The following is a 13,065-nucleotide window of genomic DNA, read 5'->3' on the forward strand; positions in this document are numbered from 1 at the left end:
TGAACTCATACTTTTAGGTAATTTCCCAGGGCAGACAAGCTCTTCTGCTAAGCTCTTCACCCTCAGTCCCACTTCAGTTCCTTAGAGTTCCAGTTCCTTATTTTGCACCAACACTTGATGATTTGCTGTATTGCTGACAACCCAATAATGTTAATGTCTGTAGAATATTCACAGTAAGGGAACAAATTAATAAATATGAGATATACAATCCTGTTTACACTTTTATTTTGAAGAATAATTATGTCTTTGCATAAGTAAAACCCTATGCATTGAGTGCAGATGTCAGAGCAAGAAAGTGTTGTCTAAGACTGGGTTCCTGCTGTGAAGTGCAAGATGCATAAAATTCTAGCATATGTGCAGAAATTTAAACCTATCATTTACTGACAGGTAATAATTACTTTAATGAAATCAGGAGACTATTTCAAACAAGTAATTATAGTTAACAATAAAACTGTAAATAGGACCCTAATTAATGAATTTTGAAACTATACTCCCCTTCTATGAGAATGCTGTGAGCAATAAAAAGAATGCGAATAGCTCATATTATTGAATATGTATGTCATGTTGGGCACTGTGCCAGGGTCTTTACATATATTGTTTTATTTACTCATAACAACTCTGTGAGGTAAATACTAGTATTATTTCCATTTTGTAGATAGAACTAAGGTTCAATGATAAAAAAAAACAACAACTGTCCAAAAGTTGCACAGGTTAGTAAATAAGAGACCTGTGATTTAAAAATTGATTAGTCTGACTCTAGAACCCAAGTTCTTAACCATGACACCTCGACTATATAACACAAATGTAAAACACACTTCCCAGTTGTATTAATCAGTGTATGTTAATAGGAAATATATGGGACATTCAGATTCGGATAATTTGAAGAAGGTCTATTTATAAATGGACTATTTATGAAAGTGTGGGTATAAGGTATCCATGAAGAGTAGCATAGTGACAACAAAAGGAATTGTTATTATCTTTAAGTTGAAGGGGCAAGAAGCAGGAGCTGTTCCAGGCATCCAGAAGGGGAGACTCGTGTAAAGAAGGCTGATATGAGGGTCCAGTTATCTTTGTCTTGAGGCACACTCAGAACAAGTCAACCTAGCAGAAAGTAAGCTAGGGGAATAAATAACCTCACTTCACAACCCTCCCTCCATCCAGTCTCCTTTCCAGGCTCCCCATTGTCCAAATCTAAGGCAGATAGTAGTCATATGGGTTACCTGGTAAATGTATTACAAGAGCATCCCACAATGTAGAATTTATTCACTTGCCTTTGAAATCCAAAGAGACCTGCCAAGTATTGTGTCTCTTTCATCACAGTGGGCAGTATAAAGCATAACAACATGTCTCATACTTTAGAAAGGATATCCAGATCACTGAACCTTTTAAAAATACCATCAATGTGGTAAGCCCCTTAACTTTTGCAGAATTTATCTTCTACCTTCTGATAATATATATATATATATATATATATATATATATATATATATATATATATATTAATATATATATATCTTATGGTGGCATATAGGGTTCTTGCTACCTTCATCTCATTAGCCATATGTTATCATATAGTGGAGCAGCATGATATTAAGGGATCTCTGGACTATGTTATGATGGAGATCAGGAGAACTTATACCAACCTGGGGTGTGATAGTAAAGTTATAGTATTGTTTCTACCATGTATTGAAACTGCTTGTAATTTTCCTTGCTGACTGAGATGGAAAGGAAAGAATTTTCCAGGAAAATACCTATATATCAGGTGCAATGGGATATTTTGACTTTATCTAATAAAGTTAACATACCTGGAACGCATTTGTAATTGGCATCATCATATTATTAAGTTTAGGATATTAACTCTCATGCACCAATATACACCTGAGCTTTTACAATTGTTTAAATCTCATTCTTCACTTGAATCTCAGTTCCTGTATTGTTTTTTCAAGACTTCTTATACTCAGTCCTCAGTGAGTTCTTCTTTTGCATTCTAGTAGCCCTTACTATCTATGAGTAGACATAGTAAAACTAGTACCTATTTCTTAGAGCTCTTAAAATAGTATTTTTCTCATAGGTTTGCTGTAAGGCTTCATTTAACTTAATATATGTGAAACTTTTAGAATAATGCCTGACAGATAGTAAGCTCTCAATAGATTTTAGCTGCTATTGAAATGATGAATTATTATTATTGTTGTTGGCAATTAGCATAGCACTTTGTATTGTTACTTTGCATGTATCTTACTTAATAATAGAAAAACATGTAAATTGACTATACCTCTGCTATGCCCACAGCCAAAAAAGAGTGAGCATGCAAATTAGAAGGCAAATGATCCCAGCCACCAGGCTCAGAGTGGTCAGGTGAGGCAGGACACCTGCTATGAGAGGAAGGGTGGGGCAAAGGGATCTACAGGAGCCGAGAGCCACAGCAAAGACAAGGCTGCAGACTCCGGAGTCTGCAGCAAATATGAAGATGGCAGACTCCGGCCTGAGTCTACAGTAAAGAGGAAGAAGGCAAACTCTGGCTGGAGCTAAGGCCTGGGTCCTGGGTGCTGGAGGAAAACTATGCTGGAAGCCAAGGAAAGGAAGAGGAACTTCCTTCAAGGCCTATTGCATGCAACGGGCCTCTAGTATGGAATATTTCCCTAATTAAATTAGACTACCATCCCTATGAGTGAAGGATATAAATTCTTTATCAATTGTTTTATTCTGAACATTTAGTACAGAGCCTGGCAGAGAGAAGGCTTGAATAAATGCTTTCTGGGTGTTAGGTGATATGATTATGATTATGATGATGCCTGCTACTCTAGTCTCTGATGCTTTTGGAAAGTCACTGCAGTATATTTCAATTTATAAAATTATTGATTGAGTTATAAAGCTGATAAACAACTCATAAATAATTTAGTTCCACATCATCGTCTTTTTTAATGAATATTTATCGTTCAGATTATTACAGGTGTTCCTCCCCCCCATAGCTCCCCTCTGCCTGATTCTCCACCCTACTCCATTCCCTTAACCGCTGCTACTGTCTTCATCCAATCTCTTCCCGCACCCCTCACACTCCCTTCCCCCTGAGAATTGTCAGTCCACTCCCTTTCAAGTCCCTGATCCTATTATATTCCCCAGTCCATTCTGTCCTTCAGATTTTTATTCATTTAATTTTTAGATTCACTTGTTGGTAGGTATGTATTTGATGTCATTTTGTTGTTCATAATTTTTATCTTTACCTTTTTATTCTTCTTTCTCTTCTTAAAGAATACCCTTTAGCACTTCATGTAATCCTGGTTTGGTAGTGATGAACTCCTTTAGCTTTTTCTTGTCTGTTAATCTCTCTATCTGATCTTCAATTCTGAATGATAGCTTTGCTGGGTAGAGTAATATTGGTTTTGGTTCTTGCTGTTCATCACTTTGAATATTTCTTGCCACTTCCTTCTGGCCTGCATAGTTTCTGTTGAGAAATCAGCTGACAATTGTATGAGTACTCCCTTGCTGCTTTTAAGTTTCTCTCTCTCTTTTTTTTTCCCCCTTGGCATTTTACTTATAATGTGTCTTGGTGTGGTCCTCCTTGGATTCCTCTTGTTTGGGGTTCTGTGTACTTTCTGAACTTGTAAGTCTATTTCTTTCAACAGGTAGGGAAAGTTTTCTGTCATTATTTCTTCTAATAGCTTTTCAATATTTTGCTCTCTCTCTCCTTCTGGCACCCCAAAAATCTGGATGTTGGTACTCTTCAAGTTGTCCCAGAGGCTCCTTACACTATCTTCATATTTTTCAATTCTTTTTTTTTCTGGTTGGGTGTTTTTTATTTCCTCATAATTCAAATCTTTGGTTTTATTCTTGGGGTATGTTGATCTACAGTTGAGTTCCTGTATATTCTTTATTTTAGACAGTCTATGCTTAATTCCTGACTGGTCCTTTTTCATTTTTTGCTCATTCTCATTAAGGTCCTTGAATGTCTCACTAAGCTCCTCAGAGGTATCATCAAGTTACTCAGTGGTTTTTAGAAGATTCTTGATTAACCTTATAAGTGTGGTTTTAAACTCTGTTGCTCAGTAGTTTGCTTTCCTCCATTTCTTTCATTTGTGACATGTTTCTGTGTCTCAGCATTTTGGCTGCTTTCCTGTGTTGATGGAGTGGTTTTGTGTGGTAGGTGACCTATAGGGGCCAGTAGCTCGGCCTCCCCAATCACCTGAGGTAGATGCTCTTGGTACATCCCTTTGTGGGCTGAATGTAAAGTCTTGGTATAGTTAAGCCTTGATTGCTGTTGGTACACTGGGAGGAATTGATCTCCAGGTCAATTGGCTGTGAGGACCCGCTGTGTTTATAATGGAAGAACTGCAGTGCTGTGGAGACGTGCTTATGGTGCAGGACTTGTTTCAGTGGGGCTTTGGTGCTCACTGAGCCTTCCTCTTGAATGTGTCACTTATGGATGTGAGGAGTTGAAATCTGGTGTATCACACTGACAACTAGGTACACTGGCTTCTAGATCTCCAATGGGGTGCAGGTCAACTACTGTCTGAGGCCACCCAGCAGGAGCTAAAGTGAGAACTACAGTTTTCTCCTCTTTTCTTAGGGTTTGGAAGTTTTGGAGCTGTCTGAGCCGGGTCGCAAGTTTGCTAGGTTAAGCTGCGATAGGGAAGGCCATTCATATGCAAAAGCTGCTGCTTGGAGCTTGGGTGGGTTTGTAGATTGTGTGGGGTGAAGTCTCAGGGTGTCACCAGGCTAGGGCATGGCAAACAGCAATGGCTGCCAGCCAGCTGTCCCTATCCCTCCGACCACGTCCCTGTGTCCCGCACCCCAGCACAGCAAAGAATTATTCCTGTGTGCAGCTCTGAAAGCAAGCCACCCTCACTTTCTGACTTGATGGCAGACAGTCCAGCTTCTTCCCATAGGAGTTTGGATGCTCCACACCTCCCCAGAAACTGGATTTCAGAGAAATTGGGAGCTTGTTTCCCTTTGGATTGAAGAAAGCAATGCCCATCGCCAGCCTGGTTGATGTGCGCCTCCGTACCTCAGCTTTTCAGTGCTTGTGCTCTTTTATTTTTCTTTTTAGTTGTAGAACATCCACTCAGTCAGCTTTCCCATGGTTCTGGGTGATAGAAGTTTTGTCTTTTAGTTGTAGTTTTGAAATTGTGCGAGGCAGCAGTTTAGGTGTTTACCTATACTGCCATCTTGGATCCTCCCACATCATCATCTTTTTTATGGTAAAACTCAGGTTCAAGGGAGAGAAAAGGTCTTGCCCCAAGCCAGAGTTGTCATATAGTGACAGAGACAGAGCTAGATCTCAGAATGTATTCCAGATCAGTGAAATGAATAAATATTTATGGAGGTTCTACTATGTGTCAAGTATTATGCCATTTGTTTGGGGCATATCTATTAGCAGGACAAAGTCCTATCCTTTCATTCCATTTATTTTTTAATGGTGGGGAAATACATAAATAATCATATACGTAGGCAAATAAACAAAAATAAACATAATTGCTATGACAAATAAAAGAGGGTAATATGAAAGACTAACAGAGTGAAAAGCAGGTAACTTAGGTCTTCTGAGGTGATAGCTAAGCTGAGTCCTCCATGATCAGAAGGAAGGAAGGAGGGAGGAAAGAAAGGAGGAAAAAAGGAAGGGAGAGAGATATATATATATAGAGAGAGATTATAAGGAGTTGGCTGACATGACTGTGGAGGCTGAGAAGTCCCAAGATCTGTACTTGGCTAGCTGGAGAATTAGAAGAGCTGATGGTATATGTGGGCAAGCTCAAGACCCAAGAATAGCCAATACTTCAATTTAAGTCCATAGGCAGGAAGAGACAAATATCCCAGCTCAAGGGTTCAGGCAGGAGAAGTTAACCCTTCTCAGCAGGAGGGTAGGACTTTTTGTTCAATTTGGCCTTCTGCTGAGTAGATGAGGCTCTCCATATTAGAGAGGGCAATCTGATTTACTCAGCCTACCAATTCAAATGTTAATCTCATCTAGATGAATCCTCATAGACACTCTCAGAAATAATGACTAAATATATAGCACTGTGTCCCATCCAAATTGACATATAAAATTAAACGTCACAGGAACTATCTTTATTAGTTAAATCTCCTTTTATCCCCATGTGCTGTTGTTAAATTATATCCTTACCTTGAAGGGAAAACATACTTATAGCACTAAGGTGACAGTATTCTTGAAACTTTCTCAATCTGCCAGTAGCATGTGCCAAGCCTCACTTTATATCTTGGGCTATTATACTCTATACTCTTAAGTACTTTTAGAGATTTAGGCTTTTGAACTTTTTTTTTTTTATATCAACCAACTTTTCTTGTTAAAGCAATCCTTGTCTTAAAAACTTAGTGCATAGCTGACAAATGTAAGCACATTTGGTACATTTTTGAAACAAAACAGAACAACTGGCTCTAAAAGGAAAGTATTTTAGAAACTCAATTTCCTCATTATATCTGATCAAAGGGAGGCATACCTCAAGCTGCTTGCTTGCTTGCCCTGATCAATGAGGATTTCTGCTTTTTAAGGAAGCAAAATTTCTAATTATGTTTATTTGGTTATATTTTGTTAAAGTTGGATGAGTTGGAAGGCTAACCTATTTGGGGTCATGTGTACTTTTAATTTCTCCCCCCTAAATCCTTGTATTAACTTTGGCTCTGAGTCTGTTGTGGTTTCTATAACAAGTGCAAGCAAGAGAAAAGAGAAAGTTACTAGGGAAAGGTTAGTGTTGTTGGGTATTTGGAAGCTCCTGAACAGAACTGCTCTACTCAGTCTCCTCTGAAGTCTGACAGGTGAGGAGGGGCGCTATTGTTGCCAGGGCACAGTCAGAGCCCCAGAGCTGTAAGGCCAGCAGGAGGCAGCAGGAGGCAGCAGGGTCAATACCAGAGAAGATAATTAGTCTCAGCCTGCTATTTTCCACTCTCACAATCCCCTGTAGCCTGATTCATGTATATAAAATGTGTCCTCTGGAGTGTGCAGGTGGCTGTAGATAGAGGAAAAGAGATCTCATACAATGCGTTTGGCCCTAGATGGCATAGAGGAGAGCTCAGTGGAGGTTTCACTAAAAATCAAGGAAGGGGAAAGAAAATGTTTGCAGAATGACAAGTAGTGGAGCTGTGTCAGAGAAGTCAAAGGAGAACAAAGAGGATATCCTGAACTGCCTGAAATGCTCTGGACACATCTCATTGGACACAACCTTACTCCACTGCCCCCTAAATGTGTGTGCCCACCTCTTGCTCTAGTGGCCTCAATTTAAAGGCAGTTGGTTGTTATATACTGGAAGCCCATGAAGCCTGGGGAGAACGGGATACTGCTAGGGGGTTCTGCAAGGAGATCCTACATTGCAGAGTTGTTTGAATAACAAAAAGCAAAGAAAACAATAGAAGACCAATCACAAGGAATGGAGCAGAGCAAAGGAACCCTACAACATTGAGAAGGGGGTACAGAAAACAGCATATGAAGCAACTGTGGTTTCTCTAAAAGGGAACTTTTGTTTTATTTTTCATCTCTCAAAAGATGTTAACTTGAGAAAACCTTACAGCTCCTGTTCGCTGCTTGCTATCAATTAATTATTTAGGAATGTGATGGATAGTTCATCAAACCTTCCTCCAACAGGGTTGCTGCTTAGGCTTAGAATAATTGGCCAGGAGCAGCGGAGGCGGGGGTGTGTGTGTGTGTGTGTGTGTGTGCAGGCCCTTTCCTCAGTGATTCTGTCTTCTCCCACCTCCCCATATGGACAAAAGTGGAAGATTGAGGGTGATTGCCTGGGTGAAGAGACCTTTCATCCCAAATGGAAAGAAATAGACAGGCCAAAACAGAGGTCATGTCTAGAAGGTGCCTGCAGGAAGAGCCAGCGCCGTTCAGTAGAGCAAGCCATCTTCCAAAGGGAGTACTCTTTCCCTGGGGCTTCTAAGAAGCCTCAGATTTCACCCTGAATCCCAATCTCCCATTCAGTGTATAGCAGTGCTCCCAGGCCACTTCATCCTCAGCTTTTCCCTATTGCCAAATCTTGGTGGCTTTTAGAGTCTATAGGTTGAGGTTTGCCTACAAAAACAGAAGTGAGTGCATCATCCAACCATAAAGCAATGACAGCTGTTTTATTCCCATCTTCTCTTCCTCCCCATTTCCTTTCTCTCACACCTAACACCAACCTCCACACAGCCACACACTTAATGGAAATGGGAGAAAGGGATGGTCCCAAATTTATGAAAACAGATTTCAGGTTTAAGAAACTGCATCTTTTTAAGAGTAAACAGATCATCAGTATTTATAAAATCACTGACAGGATTGAAGGAAGACAGACAAGAACTGTAGCTAACTTCAGGATGATCAGTGGATGAGGTTAGAGGCAATATATCACAATGCTTTTCTTTAGTCTGTCAAATGTGGGTTCAAGTCAGTACTCTACTCCTAACATGATTGGCCTTGGACCATTCATATAACCTCTCTGAGCCTCAGTTTCCCTATCTATAAATTGGTGATGATAATACTTCTCTCACAAGAATATTGTGAGGATTAAATGAGCTTTTATAAAGTACTTGACCTATTGTAAGCATTCAATAAATACTAGCTTTTCATGTTGTTGTTTAGTATATTAATATTGGTGGCTTCATGCATAGATTTGCGCATATTAAAATGAAATTAATTAGAATAATTATTTTAATATAGCTGTTCACCCTTTCTCTATAATAGAAGTGTCAACCAAATTCACGATTGACAATGACAGATCAAAACACAAATGCAATTCTCGCCAGGGAGAGCTTTATGTGTCCCACATGCAGGAGTTAATGTTTATTTTTAAATTGCAGGTCATATGTACTGGCTGGCCGGTTGATAGGTCGGCTGGATGTATGATCGGTCACTGAGCTTTTTATATATGTAGATTTATACCCCTACATTTGTCATAGATCACATGGGAAACTGGGAAAAAGAATTTGAATGGCTCTGGGAAAATCCAGTCCTTACTGTTGGAGAAAATATTCATGTTTTCTTGTTATACATTCTATCTCTTCTATGCATGTGGTGTTTTGTTTTTCCCCCTCATCAAACTGCTGTTGCTACTCTAATGCACTCTTGCTGCTTATTCTCTCTCTTCTCTCTCTCTCTCTCTCTCTCTCTCTCTCTCTCTCTCTCTTATTCTCTCTCTCTCTCTCTCATTCACTTCCTTCTACTCAGTTTGGCTTTGTTGTTCTGTTTCTATTTCCATGAGGTTTGACATTAGATTGTTTATTTGAGATTTTTCTTGTTCTTGAGATAGTCCTGTAATACTATGACCTTCCCTCTTAAGACTGCCTTCTCTTTGTTCCATATATTTGGGGGTTTTGTGTGTTCATTTTCAAGGTAACTTGATTTATTCCTTGATCTCATTGTTGACACATTCAATGTTTAGTACTATGTTATTAAGCCTTCATATGATTGAGTGTCCTTCAGTTTTTTTCTTATAATTGATTTCTAGTTTCATAATATTGTGATCAGAAAAAATGCTTGATGTGATTTCAAGCTTCTTGAATTTATTAAGACTCGTTTTGTGTCCTAACATGTGATCTACTGTAGAGAATGTTCCATCTACACTTGGAGATAATGTATATTCTGCTGCTTTGGGATGAAATGTTCTGTTAATATCAATTAAATCCCATCTGGTCCAGTGTATCATTTAAAGTCACTGTTTTCTTGTTGATTTTTTGTCTGGAAGATCTATCCATTGATGTCAATGGGGTGTTAAATTCCCTACTATGACTGTATTACTGTTGATCTCTCAAAGTCTCTGATGATTTTCTCTGTAGATGCTGTATAGAATCCTCTTCCTGCCTTTGGCACTCTTGATTGGGTATCCAAGTGTGGGGTTGAGACCCCACATTCCTTAGGAGGGACTTTTGCAGCACAGATATCTCTCCAGTTTCTCAGGCACTGCACTTAAGGTCAGGGGCCAGCCCTCTTCATATCTCCACCCTTCTTACCAGTCTATAAATCCTTGGTTATAAGACTTCTGTTCAGATGTCCTTAAGTTGGTTATTCAGGTTTATTGTTCTATAATATAGCTGTAAATCCATGAGCATAGCTTCTACCTACTCCACAGCCATCTTCATGATCCAGCGGTTTTAAATGCAAATGCCAATAAGTGAAGCTGATGGGTGGGAGGTAGTAGGAATTGGTAGACACTTTGGGAAAGTAGAGCATATATTCTTCATTTATAATCATTAAAAAATTAAACACTGTGTAGATCAAACAAAATATATTAGTATGCTAGTTTACCATACAGCTTACAGAATCTTGGTCTGATTCAACCCTCAAAGTTATCAACAAGGAAATTAAGACCTGAGAATTGCAAAGTGACATCTAAAAAGGTGCCCAACTAGTAAATGGCAGAAAAAGACTTGACTTTTAAGCTTTTTTAATGTGAGCACTTCATGTCCACTGCTTTGTGTCATTCCATTATGCGGCCTCCTTACGTTTAACCTTATAAATTAGAGAAAATAATACCCATATGAAACCAGTGAAGGAAACTTATAAATTATCATAATGCCCAGTGCTGGAAGTATTGTGGGGAGATGACTGGACCATTGATAGAGAAGAAAGTATGAAAAAGTGGCCTAGGGAAAAAAAGATGGCGACCAGCATGAAAGTAGGGAGGGAGAGTGTGTGAGAGAGTGAGGAAGTGCTAGACGAGTGTGTGGACGTGTGTGGGTGTGTGTATGAGTGAAATAGGGACAATTAGATCATGCAGGTCTTCCAAGGGGCTGCCAGTCTGGGCAGTCTTAGATGGCAAAACCCTCTGCCACTGCAAACACTCCAGGGAGGACATCAGTGGCACATCAATCAGAAAAGATATATGCACCCCTATGTTCATAGCAGCACAATTTGCAAACAGCTTACGTGCCCATCAGCAGATGAGTGGATTAAAAAACTATAGTACATCTATACAATGGAATACTATGCTGATCTAAAAAAGAAGGAATTTCTACCATTTGCAACAACATGGATGGAACTGGAGAGCATTATGCTAAGTGAAATAAGTCAGAGAAAGATAAATATCACATGTTCTCACTCATCTATGGTAAATATCCTACCTAATAAAAAAGTAATATGCAAATTAACCATCACTCCGCTACACTCACAAGCCACACTCACCAGCCACACCCACCAGCCAATCAGAGTGAGTATGCAAATAAACCCAACCAAGATGGCTACAGTCACAGAGAGCAGGAGGGAGGCTTGGGTTTCCCAGGCAACAGAGGAAGCCAAGCTTTCTGCCTGCCCTTGAAGGCCTAAACCTCCACTCAAGGCTACAAAGTTTCAATTATAGAAGGTAAACAAATCCAAACATAAACGGCTGCTGCCATGGAGCAAGCAGAAGGCTTGGCTCCGCTCTAGGCTACAAAGTTTCAATTGTAGAAGGTAAATAAATTCCAGATACCAGGGCCTCTGCCTGGATCGCCATGGGGCATAGCTGGCCTACAAACCACCATAGACCCCTTGCCCAGGCCACTCCACACCCCAAGGGAATCCCCACCCTGATCCGGGACACCCTTCAGGACAAACCAGCTGGCCCCCACCCATACACCAGGCCTCTATCTTATTTAATAAAAGAGTAATATGCAGATTGACCATCACTCCAACACACAAGATGGCTGCCCCCATGTGGTCAAAGATCCTGCCCTTATGTGGATATAAGATGGCCAGCAGGGGATGGCAGTTGGGAGGGACCAGGCCTGCAAGGGAGGGCAGTTGTAGGTGATCATACAAGTAGGGGAGGGCCGTTGAGAGTCACCAGGCCTGCAAGGGAGGTCAGTTGAGAGGGACCAGGCCTGCAAGGGAGGGTAGTTGAAGGTGATAAACCCTGCAGGAGAGGGCAGTTAGGGGAGACCAGGCCCGCAGAGGAGGGAAGTCTTAATTTACTTCTGGATTGGAAGTGATAAAACTCATAAGAGATATAGGTTAGACATGAAGAGGGAGAGTGACAGTAATGGCCCCTCTGAAAAGTTAGACAAGGGAGTCTGAGACAAACATTTAAAGGATGATCACCTATAGTTGATATTTGAGTTAGCAGTTTTAAATCATACCTGGAATTACCTAAACTAAGAAGTGAAACAAAGATTTATTTGCATTCATCTGTAGGGTATGATTTTGAGCAATGTGATGTATACACTTATGAATGCATGTTTCTGTGTGTCTAGAACTATAAGTTAAATACTACTGTATGTCTGTAATCAGATTTTTGATGAGAAAATGAGTTACACTGTACAAGTATCTGATGTCACCTTCATATATATATAGTGACATTTTGACAGTTTCTTCTGGGAAAAAAATTGTACCATCCACATGCATCACAGCCCTAATTTAATTGCTGTCTAATTTTTACATGCAGATAGAAGTTGATAATATGTGCACCTGTGAGGTGTCATTGTAGGCCCTTTGTTTTCCTAACCAACTGTGTGATATAATTATGAAGGTTGACACCATTCAATAACACCACCCAAAGAATAAACTTTCAATTAAATTTGCCCATAAAGTGGATTACGTCAGACATAGTCATCTTCTATATATTGGGGTGATAGATTCAAATTTCATTCCACAAATTCAGGTTTCTGTAGCACAACTTAATTTTTATTTGAGTCCTTATACTAAAGTGACCAGATTTTAACACTGGTAAAGCGGGACACCATTGACCTGGGGGCGGGGGGGGGGGGTTCTTGATTAAAATTTTGGTCTATATGGAGCAACAAAAATTTTCATAGAACACAAAAATAGTATGTAATATATATTTTTAAATTTCAACATAAGTACAATTTACAAATATAATGAATAAATAAAAATTATGTATAGTTGTAAGTGTCACTTTCAAGGTTGGCACTAGACTTTTTGCCGCCACTATAAAATATAAATAATACGAGTACTGTCTGCTAAATTCAAGAAAATTTATATATTTGTGAAATAAATAAATAAATAAATAAATAAATAAATAAATTACCTAAACTATCTGAATAGCTGATTTGTAATGACATCACTTGTTTAACTAGCTTACTAACACGCAGTATGATGTGTTTCTTCTGAGAGATAGTTATAAAATGTTTTCGTCATTGCCAATCCCC

Source organism: Pipistrellus kuhlii, unplaced genomic scaffold, assembly GCF_014108245.1.
Source record: "Pipistrellus kuhlii isolate mPipKuh1 unplaced genomic scaffold, mPipKuh1.p scaffold_m20_p_19, whole genome shotgun sequence".
In the NCBI taxonomy this organism is placed as follows: Eukaryota; Metazoa; Chordata; class Mammalia; order Chiroptera; family Vespertilionidae; genus Pipistrellus; species Pipistrellus kuhlii.